Raw genomic sequence first — 15,588 nt, 5'->3', positions numbered from 1 at the left:
AAAAGGAATTTCTAAATTAGGAATTTTTAGGAATATTTTTCAGAAATATAGTTGGTAGAAGTAGTGATAGATGGGGGGCAAGAGTGAAAACCTGCTAAAAAAATTTTTTTTATTATGTTATGTTAATCACCATACATTACATCATTAGTTTTTGATGTAGTGTTCCATGATTCCTTGTTTGCCTGTAACACCCAGTGCTCCATGCAGAACGTGCCCTCTTTAATACCCATCAAAAATAAAAATATTTTTCAACTGGGTCTTTCTTTTAAAGGACAGGTTTGTACCTTTTAGCCACCTAGAAAATGTCTAATGCCCAGCCACTCAACAGCTACTTTTGTTTTCAAATGACGAATTGGGCATATGATCCTCAAGCTGTATATCAGAAGCCTTGTGCCATGAGCACACTGAAAAAGAAAAATCTTGAAATAACACATTTAAAATGTTTTCCTCCCCATGCCCCCTCCCCAGACTCAGCCTCGTTTCGGAAAGGTGAGAGGGATTCTGGTGGGAGGCACGCTCTTCCAGGGAGGAGTGCCCCTTACATTCTAAGCACAAGGACAAAGACTGTTTTCATGGTTGATATGTGTGGATTACATACGTTTAATAGGTCCCGAGACTATTGGAAAATCTCCAAGTCAGTACTGACTGCCAAGACGATTGCCAAATTCCTGGTGCTTTCAGGCTCCTCATGATGCAAATGACAGGAGGTTCCATCAGTGGACACCTATGGCTCGTGTTGTGCTGTAGCACCCTGGTGGCAACATAGTTTTCATGCAGACACCAAGGCTTTACTTTGTAGGTCTGAAAAGGCCAGCCTTCCTGTCCCATTATCCACTGAGATGAACTGCTGTTTCAAGGTTGTGACAAATGACAGAATGGCTCAGAACTGGTCAGCTTGTGCCTCTTCTTTGTCCACCTGACACAGAAGTTTTCTGGAACGTATCGCCTGCCAGTAGGCGTTTTATCCTAGTGGATTCAGCGTCATTCCTGAACTATCCCTTGCATCTCCTTTCGTTCTCCAAGGGAAGGTAGCATCCTGGGTCCTCAGAGTTTACAGCTTTATTGCGGGAAAGAGGATGAGAGGAAGTGAGGGACAGAAGTGCCTCTGGGGGATTCTCTTGTTCTCATTCAATCTTGAATTGAGAGCAGTTGCCTGGGAAACAAAACCTAAAAAAAAGGATTTTTTTTTTTTTTTTTTTTTGCATGCATCTTCAAATCTTCCAATGGCAGGATGTGTTTCTGGGTTGAGAGGAAGCCCTTCAGTTCTGGAGGCCCAATAAGGGGAGATTTATGATCTGCCCAACCCAGCTCAGCAAACCACAGATACTTTCCATCATCCTGCTAATCAGCTAGAACATGTATATGTGAAAAACAGAAAGAGAAAAGGTTAAACTGTTCTCTGGTCGTCTGAGTTAAGGGGCATTGGAGAACAGCAGAGAAGATGCAGCAATGCAATCAGAAGACTTGTTCTTGGAACATGCCTCTAAAAGGTAACTTACGTTTGCACTTGGGCTGTGTGTCACAAATAAACCTCCCAGGCTCAGCCGCTACAGCTAATAATTACCTGGCTTATAAGAGTGTATCTTAAGGCTATTGGTCAGTATCTTTGAACAAACATTTATTGGGTTCTGATGTCACCAGTGTCGGGGTGTTGAAAAAATTTTCCTTTATCCTCTTATGTTTGGTGACTGGGGCCTGTGAATTAAACTGGTAAAAGACAGAGAAATAGGAGAAAAGGTTTATTTTGTTTGTACATGGGAGCTTCACAGAAAAGATTTGAAAACTGAAAGAAGCAGTTTGGCTTGAGAGTTTATAGGCCATTTTAACAAAGGGTAATAAGCTGTGGAGAAGTGACTAGACAAAGGAAAAGGGATTTGGCTCCTAGGAGCAGTAAATATATGGGGGAAACAGCTGGAAGATAAACAGTTATTTAATAATATTTGTTATGCAGACTCAAGTTGGTGTGTCCTTTGTGGTGATGAAGACCCATTCTCTTCTTCCTGCTATAGGAGAGGGAGACACTTTTACACATGGAAACATATGCCCTGTTTTAGGCAGGAAAGAAGAGCACAGCCTGTTCCTCCTGAATCTGCTGTTTCTCAGTTGCCTTAAGCTCAAAATAATCCTTATACCAAAGTGGCATATTTTGGGGTGGCATGTCCTGATCCCCTTCATTACCGTTTCATTAGCATACTGCTGCGATTTTTTTTTTCTGGCCCTCCTATGCATAGGCCAACTTGATCCATTACTGATTAAATGAAGGCATTAATTACAAAAGCAGACGTTTTTGCATTGAAAGCATCAAAGAAAGGTACTAATTTTTCAGACATCTTACCAGCTCAAGTATATATATTTACTAGGACTTTATTTCCCTTCAGAAATACATTTAGTAGAAATGTTGACTATGCTAGAGATAATCATCATCATGAGTGTGTGTGCATGTGTCTGCCACCAACTACATGAACACAAAACAAATGTTTGGAGTGGAAATTACGCTTCCCTTCTAAAGGGTAGTATTATGCGTTTTATAACTCAAACACATAATCAAGTAACAAGAAAGCCTCAACAAGTCTGTGGGAGGGGAGGGCCAATACTTTGCTGATTTTAGTATCATGTGAGTTACATAAACAAAAGTCATTTATCTTGGGGATGGTCCCAATAATTAATTCATTATTAAATAAGTAACAATTTGCTCTTTTGTGAGCAGTGCATTTTTTTTCATGTTCCCGGTCTTTTTAAAATTTATTTATTTATGTATTTATTTGAAAGAGAGGTTTTTTTTAATTTTTTTTTTCTTTATTTATTTGAGAGAGAGAGAGAATATGAGCAGGAGGGAGGGGCAGAGGGAGAGGGAGAAGCAGGAAGCCTGACCGGGGCTTGATCCCAGGACCCTGGGATCATGATGTGAGCTGAAGGCAGACGTTTAACGGACTGAGCCACCCAGGCGCCCCTTGTTCCCAGAGTCTTAGGCACAGACCAGGAGTGCTCTAAATTAGCACACAGTTATATAGTTTCTTCAAGAGCCCGTGACTTGCTTTCAGATGAACCCCGCTTCCTCTGCCTGGTATTTGTTTACTTCTTACCTCCCAACGTCCAAATCCAGTCCTGCTGCTTCACACCTATTTCAAATGCTGTCTCAAGCATAACCTCCCCTGATGCCTCTCTACTCTCTTTGAACTGCCATGGCAGACAATTTTTTCTCTGTCTCTCTCACAAAACTATCACTGTCTACCACGCTTGTCACTTATTTGCCTGCCTTGTATCTTCTACCAAAGTGTGAGCTCCTGAAAACAGAACCACAGAGACTAACACCATGCCTTGACCAGAGCAGTGCTCAGTAGATTTTTCACAAATAAATGAAAAAGGGGAGATAATACAGTGAGCTCTTGATTATTCTTGGTTTGATTAGCCATTCTGTTGATTATGTTTGGGAAACCTTGCATTCACTTATTTTCAATTGGTAGATGCTTGAGGAACATGATTTAATGTTAATAACAATCTGAGCAAAATAAAAAAAAAAGCACAGTAAATCTTAGGCAACATCACAAACAACAAACCCAAACACATAATTTGGTGCAACGTGAAATTAAATAGTTTTGTGATTGTTCTCTGCTTTTGGATTACTTATTGACTGATCTCTCTGTAGGCAGGGAGGCATACAAGTTGACTGTGGTGTATGGGCAAGTTGGGGAAGGGAACAATCATCTTGGAACTTAAAGAAATAAAACTCTTTTCGAAGGACTGCTTGCATTCAGTGGATAAAATGGTTCTGACTTACCAACATCAACAGTGTGATCAGGAATTACCCAAATGGCACCTTTCTGGAGAGAGCTGGAGATATTTGGGCATCTTCACAGATTTTTTGAATATCAAGAAAGGAATTGCAGGGAACATTTCTGACACACAGGGAAATAAAGCCTTCATATGAATTTGAATGGAAAGGGTAAATTTCCTAATTACCTCATAGTTGCCAAGAGAAATAAGCACTCAGATGGTGTAACCTGTTTTAAAGGAAAGATCGACAAAAAAAAAAAAAGGTAGATCAACAAACTGGTTTTCAGGTAATAAAGAAGCCATCAGGGATGCCTGGGTGGCTCAGTCATTAAGCGTCTGCCTTCGGCTCAGGTCATGATCCCAGGGTCCTGGGATCGAGTCCCACATCGGGCTCCTTGCTCAGTGAGGAGCCCGCTTCTCCCTCTCCTTCTACTGCTCCCTCTGCTTGTGCTCTCTCTCTGACAAATAAATAAATAAAAATCTTAAAAAAAAAGAAGCCATCATAGAGATCCAAAACAAAATCTAATAAAAATAATAAGAACCGCTAAGCACAACAAGAAAAAAAAAAACACATAGAGCACATAACCAATTCCACAAAAAGATGTCCATTCTCTATTTCAATAGAATGACAATTCACTTTGTACAGAGAGTATAGCTTCTCTGTCAGTCAAAGAAAGTAACCAAAATATTGACCTTTACCAGTTCCCTGCAGATTAGGAAAGCTGTTTCTTGTAATAAAGATTCTGGCCCTGAGAAGTTGAATTTGCAGCAAATCTGCGAACTTAAACTTGTCCTCATATTGGAGAATTGAGAAATTAAGGAGGTTATGCTCTTCAACCCAACATGCTTTCTGTTGTAGAATGGATGGGTCAACACAATACTCTCCTCTTATCAGTGAAAAATTATGTGAATTGCAAATTCTACCCCATGTAGCCTTCCGATGACTATGGAGCTGACCCTTGAACCACACAGGTGTAAACTGCATGGGTCCACGTATGCAGAACTTTTTTGATAAACACGGTACAGTATAAATGCATTTTCTGTTATGATTTTCTTAATAACATTTTCCTCTAGCTTACTTTATTGTAAGAATACAGCATATAATACATACAATATACAAAAGATGTGTTAATCAACTGTTTATGTGATCGATAAGGCTTTGGGTCAACAGTAAGCTATTATTAGTAAAGATTTTGGAGAGTTAAAAGTTATACACGGATTTTTGACTGCATGGGGCATCGGCACCCCTAACCCCCCACATTGTTCAAGGTTCAACTGTATATTAATATTCTTAGCTGTTGCCATGTACAAGATGATCTCTACGGCGGGTTCCATAACTCTGTAGGGGAGTCTTACTGCCTCCAGGCTTGACATTCTGTTTTCAGCGGGGGTTCCCTTGGATCCAGGAAAAGCCCGGTAGTAAGCGTTAGCCTGGAATACTTACTAGGAAGCCGCTAGCCACATGTGGCTATTGAGCCCTGGAAATGTGGCTGGCCTGAACTGAAATGTGCTGTCACTGTGTAAAAACACAAGCCAGATTTTGAAGACTTAGGCTGAAAAAAAGGAATGCAAAATACCTCAATATTTTTTATGCTGATTGCATGCTGAAATGACAAACTTGGAATATATTTGATTACAGAAAATATATTATTCAAATTAATTTCACCTGTTTCTTTCTACAGAAATGTGGCTCTCATGTGCATGGCTTACTTTACTGGGACTATTTGAATTGAAAATTACATCTGTGCCTGGCATTCCTGCTCGCATTCTATTTCCATTGGACAACTCTGGTAAAGGGGCAAGACCTTTCTTTCACAGAAAGCCCTGTGGCCATGTACAGGCTTCAGCCCGTGATCTTCAAAATGCTCAGGGATAGGACCAAGAGGCTCTGGAAGATTCTATCGGCCTTTGGGAATGTGTGTGAGTTGCAAAGCCAGAGATAAAATAGTGATATCTGGTCTTGAGACATAGGCTCCTCCAATTTCTTTGAGCCCAAAGTGTGGACTCCTTAAAACAATACTGTATGAAGATATTTCTGTAAACAGCTCCAGTCCTTCAAAAACAGTTCATTTTGGCTGGGGTCTTTTGGGCTTGGGATGTGGCCTTCCACTCGTGCCATAAATTTACTGTCCAAAGGAGTGAGGCTTGAACGTTGTATATTCATTAGAATAAAAATGGTACCATTGATGTTAAACATTATGAAGTTGTTGCTAAATCCAGTGATGAGTCAGGGCCCCAAGGAAACAACTCTTAAGTATCATTAGAGATTCCTTCATTATCTTTCTTTCATTACATTTTTTCCTCTGAATAAAACTCCCGGTGAGAAAACCAATACATTTAGTAGGCAATAATATTATTTAGGTGCTGTCTTAAGCCTGTTCGGGCTGCTATAACAAAGTACCAGAGATTGGGTGATTTATGAACAACAGACATGTATTTCTCGCCGTTTTGGAGTCCAGACATCAAGGTCAGGGCGCCAGAGTGCTCAGATCATACACGCTGCAACTCCTTTGGTGGGCTGCAGACGGCCAACTTCTCCTGGTGTCCTCACACGGTGGAGACAGAACGCATAGCTCCCTGGCCTCCCAGTGGGACTGATCCCATCACGGGGGCCCCACCCTCATGACTCATCACCTCCCAAAGGCCCCACCTCCAAATACCATCACACTGGGGATTAGGTTCCAACAAAGGAATTTTGGAGGGACCCAAACATTCAGTCCATAATAATTGTCTATTTTTTAAAAGCAATTTGTAATCTGTATTTTCATAAAGACTATCCTATTTGAATCATACAAAAGTCCTATGAGGTCTTTAGGATGGATATTATGGGCCCTATTTAATGGACGATGTCACTGGAGCTTTGATCCATTTCTCCTACTTAGAAAAAGTGAAGGTGGAAGCAGGACTTTGGCCTCAGTGGGCTTTCAGTTTGGTGGGCTGCCGTATAGCGGCGGTTAAGGATAAGGCCATAGGGTTGAACTGGATCCCAATCACCCACTTACTCACTACACTGAGAGGTGAACCGTACTGAACCTCTCTACACCTCAACCTCCTTATCCATAAAATACCAACAACTATTATACTTTCCTCCTGAGAAAATCATGGGGAATAAATAAGCTAACACCTATTTCACAGATACAGAAATAGAAGCCCAGAGATGTCAAGTAACTGGGCCAGGCCACACAGCTTAGCAGTGGAAGATCCAGGTTTGAAATGAAGTCTAACTCCAAAACCTGTACTTTTTTTTTTCCTAAGTGGGGCTGTCAAAGTTCTTTTTTTTCTTTTTCTTTTTTTTTTAGCTTTATTGCAGCATAATGAACAAATAAAATGGTAAGATATTTAAAGTGTACATCATAATGATATACAGTGTGAAAGGTTTTCTCCCATCTAGTTAACAGATACTTCATTCGTTTAGTTCGTTTTTTTCAGTGAGAACATTTTTTATTCTCTTAGCAAATTTCAATTCTATGATACGGGTGTTATCAGCTATAGTCACTATGTTATACATCGGATCCTCACACCCTATTCATCTCATAGATGAAATTTTAAGACAGTGTAAGAGGTTTTACCAAGCTCCCCTTCTGGCCCCTACCCTGCTGTCTCTGTCTGGCTTATTTCAGTTTACATAATGCCCTTAAGATCCACCCATATTTTTGTGAAGGGTCAGATTTCCTGCTTTCTCATGGCTGACTAATATTCTATTATAAAGATAAAGATCTATATATACAGATATATAAATCTATATCTATATTTCTATATATCACATTGTCCTTATGTTTTCATTCACTGACAGACACTTAGGCTGTTTCCATGTCTTGGCTACCGTGAATAACGCTGCCATGAACATGGGATGACAAATATCTCTTTGAGGTCCTGTTTTCATTTCCTTTGGGTCTATACCCCAAATTGGGATTGCTGGGTCATATGGAAGTTCTATTTTATTTTTTGGAGGAACCCCAATTCACGTCCCCATCTGGTCCATTTCAGACACAAGAATGTTCCAGTTTCAGCAGTTAAAATGTCCAGCTCAGCATAACACATACTCAGAACTCTTACTCCATTGGGAGCCTCTCCTTCCCTTGGTGCTACTCAGACCGGGAAGCCTGAGGCGGAGCAGGGTGCAGCGTCCCCTTTCCTCGGTTAGTCCCCTCCTACCCTGTCCCCACACTCATCCCTGGCCCTGTTGGGGAAGGGGAGAGGATTAGGAGGTGACGTGGTTGGTACCATCTTGATCCAGCATCCACACTCTCTGGCTCGCGGCTGTCCCCAGCAGACTGTGTCACGGGGTTCTTGTGTGGGTTGTGCAGAACCATTGTTCCCTCTTCTTGGGCCTCAGCAAGGCACCTTTTCCTGGGTCACTTTCCCTAGGCACTTCTCTTGGGCTGAGTCTCCTGGCTCATGGGACCCCCAGGCTTCCTGGCACCACCTCCATCCCTGGGCAAGCACAGGGACCTCCTACTACAGTTCTGCCTCTTTTGGTCCTTTGCTGCCTCGAGCACTGCCATCACCTTTATATTCCACGGGTGGGCATCACACACCCATATTCTCTACACCTCCCAAACTCCAGGAGACCTGACCAAAGGTGTCCCCTTGAAGCCCCTCTAAGTTGTACGGTGGGGAAGAGGTAACCCCCTGAAGAAATGCCGACAATTTTCTCAAAGAATTACCTCCACTCTTCTCTTTGACTTCCAGGTTCCCACACACTCCAGGAGACAGAGGACCAGCAAACCATCCCCACACCTGTTTCCAGACCCCACCTTGCAAGTCCTACATAGGTGGTCTGGATTCGACTTCACTCTGGAGCAGAGAATACTTGACACCTTTTCCTGAGGCTCTGCAGGCCTGAGCCACGATTGAAATGAAATGTCCCTTCCCTTTGCCCTACCTGTACCCCGTGTTAAATACTTGTATCTGTGTCTGGCATATAATAAGTGCTCAGTTAATATTTGCTTTATTATTTCCTGAGATCTGCCGCTGTAACTTTGACAAGTTGCCTCAAGTTCACTCTGCTTCATTGTGTCAGGGTCCTGGTCAGGTGCTCATGGTGGAAAGCCTGGCCCCAGCCCAGACTGGGCAATGATGAATTCCCCAGCTAGTAGCAAGCTTTCTGCCTGTCCTAAAGCCATGGCAGCCCTTTTTAGAACAGACCTGGGGGTGCAGTGCCCTGAGGAATGCACCCAGGTGAAAAGGTAATTTTGATATGCAAAAGAAAAGCATTGAAAGCTATAAAAGCCTTGATGGAAGAGCATAAAAAAGATGCTCAGCCCACTCTTGTTGGGGAGAAGACAGCTCCTCCCCCCCCCCGCCCCCACCCAGGGGCAGGAAACCAGAAGCACAGTCAAGGACAAGCCAGAAGAAGAGTCTATAGAAATCCCAGCCAGTAGGTAGGCTGCGGTCTCTGTATCAAATCATTTCCACACTAAATGGAGAGAAGTAATACAGTTTACTTGGCAGCATCTTTGTTTGTTAAACAAGTTGGGACGAAAGCTGGAGCCTAGATTATTTATCCTCATCTGAAATGTATGAAAACAACACTTAGAACATACTTTTTGGTGTAGACAAGGAGGAGTCCTTAATGAAGCATTTACTTGTGTCTGATTTTTGCTTGTTTTTACCAGGTTCCTTTAATCTGATAGATGGTCTAAACCTCAGAGTAATGCCCTTGGAATCTCGTGAAGATGTGTAAAGCTGGGGCGTCTGGGGGCTCAGTCGGGTTAAACATCTGCCTTCGGCTCAGTTCATGATCCCAGGGTCCTGGGATGGAGTCCCACGGAGGGCTCCCTGCTCAGTGGGGAGATTGCTTCTCCCTCTCCCTCTGCCCCTCCCCTTGCTCTCTCTCTCTCTCTGTCAAATAAATAAATAAAATCTTAAAAAAGAAAAAAAGATGTGTAATGCTGAGGATGCTTCTCGCGCTGAGACCCAGCCTCTGTGCTTGTGGTAGCCACTGGGGCTTGTTGATGTCAGCTAGGGCTGCCGTAACAAGACATCAAGGAAAGAGGGCTTAAACAACAGACACTTATTCTCCAAGACTTCTGGATGCGTGAGGTCCAAGATCAAGGGGCTGGCAAGGTTGATATCTGGTGAGATTTCTCTTCTTGGCTGTGAAGTGGTTGGTACCAATATATATATATATTATAGACCCAAAGGAAATGAAAACAGGACCTCAAAGAGATATTTGTCATCCCATGTTCATGGCAGCATTATTCACAGTATATTATTCACCAACAATATATGTATTGGCCACCTTCCTGCCGTATACTCACATGGCCTGCCTTTTCTGTGTGAGTGCACATTCCTTCTATCTCTTCCTCTTATAAGGACACCAGTCCTATTCACTCAGGACCCCACTCTTATGACCTCATTTAATCTTTATTACATCCTTAAAAGGTCCTGTCTCCAAAAACAGTCACATGGGGGCTTAGCATATGAATTTGAGGGGGACCTGATTCAGTTTGTAACAGAGCTGTGCATAAATGTTCCATTTCTTCTACTGGGCATTTGGGAAGACTGCACGTCCTGCTTCCTTTGAATTCGGATGTGGCTCAGGGGTGAAAGAGTATTGTCACTTGCTTTGTTTGATGAAATGGGTGATTAAGTGATATGCAAACAGGGAAGAGGCTTAGATTCTAATCTAAGGCTTAAATTCCCACATTCCCCTCAAAACATCTGTTCTGGTGATGCTCCTGCTTCCAGGGGAGCCTGATGAACAAAGCACCCCTGCTGACCAGTGCTGTCCACGTATGAGAGAGAGAAATTAAAAAATACACACACACACACACACACTTTTATGTGTGTTTTAGCAGTGAGATTTGGGGTTGCTTGTTGCTTGTGCATGGCCTAGCCCATCCTGACCTATGCGAAGTTTGAGTATTTGGGGGTTGCTTTTGCTTGTGCATGACATAGCCCATCCTGACTTATACCAAGGTCGAGTATTCATTTGTTATGACATTTGGGACTTATAAAACCCAACACACACCTTTACATCTTCTCTTCCTAGGCTATGGCAGAAAACAGTGTACAATGGTACTTATTCTGGCAACTTATTTATTTTTTGTTCCTTTTCTGAGAATACATGGGCTAATATTTATAATATATGTCATCTAACCTGGTAATTCTCTTATACCAGGCTTTCTCCCAAGCTACAAGCCAACCTTCCTAAATGACGGCCTGAGGTCCTTCCCATCAACTCAATGCTTGTGTCTTCACTTCATGCTCAAGGACAAACTTGTTCTACCCCAAACTCTAGTACTTTCTTTGGCTCACCACTTTTATGATCATCGTGTCTGCAAACCTCAGAGACACTTTATGTGTGTATCAGAGGTAGAGGAAATATGTCTTTGAAATCTTTCTATTTTTATGAAAATTGGTTTGGATAATTTCAAACATGTACAGAAGGCAACAGAATTGTGCCATGAACCTCCATGTCCCCGTCATCCAGCAACTCATTACCAGCTCATGGCCCATCTTTTTGTTTCTTTGTTTCTATATCTACCCCAATCAGATGATTTTGAAGCTATAAATGCTTCAGTATGCATTTCTAAAAGATAGGGATTCTTTAAAAAAAATAGCCACAACACTTTATCACTGAAAATTAACAGTATATATATATATATATATATATATATATATATATATATATATGCTACTTCAAGTTAATGTTCCTCTTCTGCAGTTTGTCAACTATCTTATAATTTTGTTGTGGTGGTTGACATCTATGTGATTCAGGTTGAAATAAAGTCCACACACCTCCATCAGTTGATCTGTTTCTTTAATCTATAAATGCTCTGATTCCCCCCCCCCCTTTCCCTTTTTCCTTACAATTCAGTTGTTGAAGAGCCCACTGTGTTGGTCTTGCAGGGTTTCCAGCAGTTAGGATTTTGTTGATTGCATTCCCGGGAAAGTTTGTTTAAGGTGTTCTAGAGTCTGCATTTCCTATAAATTGACAGTTTGAGAGGCATGCTATGCATTATTTGACAAAGCTGCTGCAGAGGTAACATAGTCTATCAGGAGGCTCACCATACATGGTCTCTTTCCGTGGTATTAGCAGCCATTGATGATTATTGTCTAGGCCAGTGGTTCTCAATCTTGAGCATGCACCAGAATCACCTGGCAGGCTTGTTAAACTACAGATTGTTGAGGCCCTACCTGAGTTTCTGATTCAGTAGGTCTGGGTTAGGCCCAATAACTCACATTTTTAACAAAAGCCCCCAGGTGATATTGATGTTGCCGGTCCAGTGACCATCCCCTGAGAACCACAGACCTGGAGCTATTATTTTGTTAGGGGTTGAAAGGTAGTGATGTTCTAGTCTATCTTTCCCTATTCATTAACTGGAATACATTTCTACAAGAAATGTTCCAAATCATTTATTTGGGTACCTTGGGGTAGAGTTTATGTAAGGAAGGTGCTATAAAGGTTTGATTCTTTCCCTTTATTTTATCAGTTTCCAAAGTGGGTTGGATAATATCAACCAGAGGTAACCAGTGGCTTGTGTGTGTGTGTGTGTGTGGGGGGGGGTGTTTCATTCCATTGCAGTTATTATTTTATTGATATTCAAACTGTCTCATCGTTAGCCATGGGAACCTTGGAGATGTTTTGAGCCTGTGTTCTTCTTTGCCAAATACCTTGTGGTCGGTTCAGCATCTATACCCTTGTACACCACGGTCACCACCCCGTGCCCACCCTCCTCCCCACTGCAGCTCATTTCACACACGAGTAGGTGTACTGTAAACCTGTCTTGGGTGAAATTCCAGTCATGTCATTACCTGCTCAAAAAATTCTCAGTAACTCACCAAATTAAATACAGACCTTGGCATTGGCATATGAGTCCTTCTAATTTTTCTCACTCCTGCCCTGAAATTGGGAAGTCCCACCCCAGAGCCTTCACTCATCCCACCTCTCTGCCTCGGCTCTCCCCATTCTCTCTGCTGATATTTCATTCATCCCAAATGCCACTTGTCTTATGGATCTCTTCCTGAGGTCTTCAGTTAGGAAGCTGAGCCCTTCCGTGGCATTTGCCTGCATTCTGTACTTCTCTTTAAAGTATTTGCTTAGAGGCTTTGTATTTTGGTCACTAGCAGGCTTGTTTATTACTCCCTATAGTAGAAATGGTCTCTTGATTGTTTCACTCAACTTCATCCTTCTGTGGCGCTCTGTCCTACAACTTTCCTATTTGTAGTATTATGTTGCATATGAAGTATTAGCCATGAACTCAACTAATATTCACTGAAAGAGGTATGGATTTACATATATATGGAAATACTTATATTTACATATATCTTATATCTATGAACTCCAAGGCTCAAAAAAATGCCCATTTTTTTTTTAATCTGAATGTCCAAAGCAACAACCTAATTCTTCAGAGAGACAATTTACAGAGAGCCAATAATCTCCCCATTTCCATTTCAGTAAGTTAGGAGAAAAAATAATTTTCTTCTTGCTCTACCTGTAACTTCCTCTTATGTGAAACAATCTCACTCCAGTCCACAAAGATCTGAACCTCCGTTAGTAGATTCGGGTGGCTCAATTTATCTGAGATAGTATACACTGCTCTGTCTGGTTACGTATCATTTAGACATGTCTGCGTTCTGACTGATCCACCAGGCTAAATTTTGAAAGACGGGGTTTTTGAAAAGCAGCTTTCAGGAATAATAGATGAGAAAACTCACCTACCTTTGTTGTGAGCAAATTGGAGAGAGGTTTCCCACACTTCATGGTGCCGTACCCTGAAAAGCCAGAAGGAAAAATCAGGTGGATAATTTTTATGTCTGTTGCTATGACAACTAACCCAGCCACTTCCGGGAGGATATGGACAGTTATGCCAAAGCAGGGATTCTCAGCCTGGAGTCCCTGAGCTGCTCTGCCAAGTAAACCTTCCAAATCTCCCGTTGGCAACATGAAAAACAAAATCGAGTGTACAAGAATTCATACCCTGTTCGGGGGAAACACCTGTAAGAGATGCCATAAATGACTCACCGATTAATGCTAGAAACCAGAATAAATTGCCTTGGTGTATTATTATGGCATGAACCATTTGGAGGGGCCATATGATTCAAAAGTCATACCTAAGATCACGAGACGGGAGCTGCTGATGTTCACGGAGAAAATGACCACTATCTCACATTCTCACAATGCAAGAGTTCAAGGTGGCATCCAACGTTTCCCTGTGCTTGCTGAGAGGGAGTTTCATCTCCGGTGCTGAGTAAATGCAATTCTCCATTTTATTCTCAATACTACGATAAGCTGGAAGCCTAAGAATACCTCTGTTCAGGATTCTAATTGTGCCGTTATCTGAATTCTTAAAATGATTATGGAAGGATTTGAGTTACTGATAGGGTTCTCTTAAGAACCCATTTGGGGTTGAAATTTAATCCCTCCACTGCCCATTGGTCCTTTATGGGTTAAAAAAAAAAAAAGCCACCATTTTCATTTTATGAAGCTAGGCATATCTCCCCCCACCCTTAAATAAGGTAAATCCCATCTGCAGAAGGCCAAAAAAGTCAAATATACAATCTGCAAACAAATGGCTTTCACATGTATTTTGAAAACAATACCAAGTTTGAAATGGAAAGGTAAAGATTTTTCTGGAAGTAATTTCTGTGTGAGTGCGTGTGTGTGTTTGTGTGTGCCCAGGGACAGAGAGGGCAGATTGGAAGCTACTGGGAGGTGTAGGGTATGGGAATTTGGAATTGCTACGTTCTTCTGTCTTTTTTCCTGAGGTGCTAAATTTTAGCACAACGCTTCTTGTTCCTTAATTAATGATTAAACAAATTCAATTCATGATTTAACTTAATTAAACAACTAATGAATTTGTGTATGCAGGAGTCTAATGTGGCGTCTGAGGCAGAGCCTCTAGGGCATGGTTAACTCGGTCCTTCACAGCTCGGTAAATAGTGTCTAGAGCCGTACACATGTCTCTTTGTCTTATATGCCACGCCCCTGCTATCGAGGCAATGTATTCTACTCGGGGTTAGCGACATGCATAGATGTTATATGCGCAGATTACCCTTTGCGTATGAGGATAATTTTTCTGGTACATTTGCTAAGAGATACAGATTTGGAAATGTATTTCCACCAGGGACAGTCAGCTTAGTTATTTTGTAAAAGCTATTGAGACCTATTATAAAAATGCTCATGGGCAACTCTTTAGGAGGACAAAAACGCAATCTTATATTTTTAGATATTCTCATTTCTTTTTGAAAGCACAATGGCATCTCAGAAATCCAACTGAAAGGCCACTCTGTGAAATAGGACATTTGAAAAGAAATCATTTTCATGACTCTCCAGTGGAGGCCCTTACCTTGGGATGACAAGATATGCCTCTCTCTTCTGGGTAGAGGTACCATTTTGGAAAAAGGGAAGAGAGAGAAGACAACCATCACATATCAAAGCTTCGCAGCGGTCCTGTGCTGTGGATGTCTTAGCTCGTTTGGGGTGTTTTCATCTTGATTTTCAAGGAGGGAAGCAGGGCCCGCAGAGATGAGCTAATCTGTCCAAGGTCACCCAGCTAATACACAGTGGAGCTGGGGAAGATTTGACGTCTGTCTGTGTTTGTGCCATACCATCCATGGAAGCATGTCTGGCACACTTCTAATTGATCGCTTGAGGTTCTAATGTACTTGACAACAGTTTGTTTTCTAAAGTAGGCAAATATTTCCCTCAGAATCTCACTGACACTATTAATTTGCTTAGCAAACCATTTTATCCTGAGTAGTGCCAAGGAAGACTTCAGTGATCCCCTGTCTTAATTATCACTGACTTCAAATAAGGAAGTCCTATTTAACGAGGTTACACTGTAGATGTCCATAAAAGATATG

At 41.7% G+C, this 15,588-nt stretch overlaps 1 long non-coding RNA gene across 3 annotated transcripts; it reads left to right on the top strand.

The window, feature by feature from the left end:
* The first annotated feature begins 1,357 nt into the window (after positions 1 to 1,357).
* On the top strand, positions 1,358 to 9,615 carry LOC148163671 (uncharacterized). Of its 3 annotated transcripts, XR_015768762.1 has the most exons (5): positions 1,358 to 1,490; positions 4,708 to 4,794; positions 5,457 to 5,694; positions 7,762 to 7,913; positions 8,467 to 9,615. It is a non-coding gene; the product is annotated as an uncharacterized LOC148163671 (long non-coding RNA). The 3 variants fall into 3 exon arrangements; XR_015768764.1 differs by lacking the exon at positions 4,708 to 4,794; XR_015768763.1 differs by lacking the exon at positions 7,762 to 7,913.
* Positions 9,616 to 15,588: the final 5,973 nt, after the last annotated feature.

The sequence above is a fragment of the Eumetopias jubatus genome, unplaced genomic scaffold (genome assembly GCF_037043125.1).
Source record: "Eumetopias jubatus isolate StellerSeaLion01/CBP00866 unplaced genomic scaffold, mEumJub1_p1.0 scaffold_8, whole genome shotgun sequence".
Taxonomy (NCBI): Eukaryota; Metazoa; Chordata; class Mammalia; order Carnivora; family Otariidae; genus Eumetopias; species Eumetopias jubatus.
The sequence above is the reverse complement of the archived record's forward strand: the minus strand, read 5'-3'. Positions and strand labels throughout refer to the sequence as shown.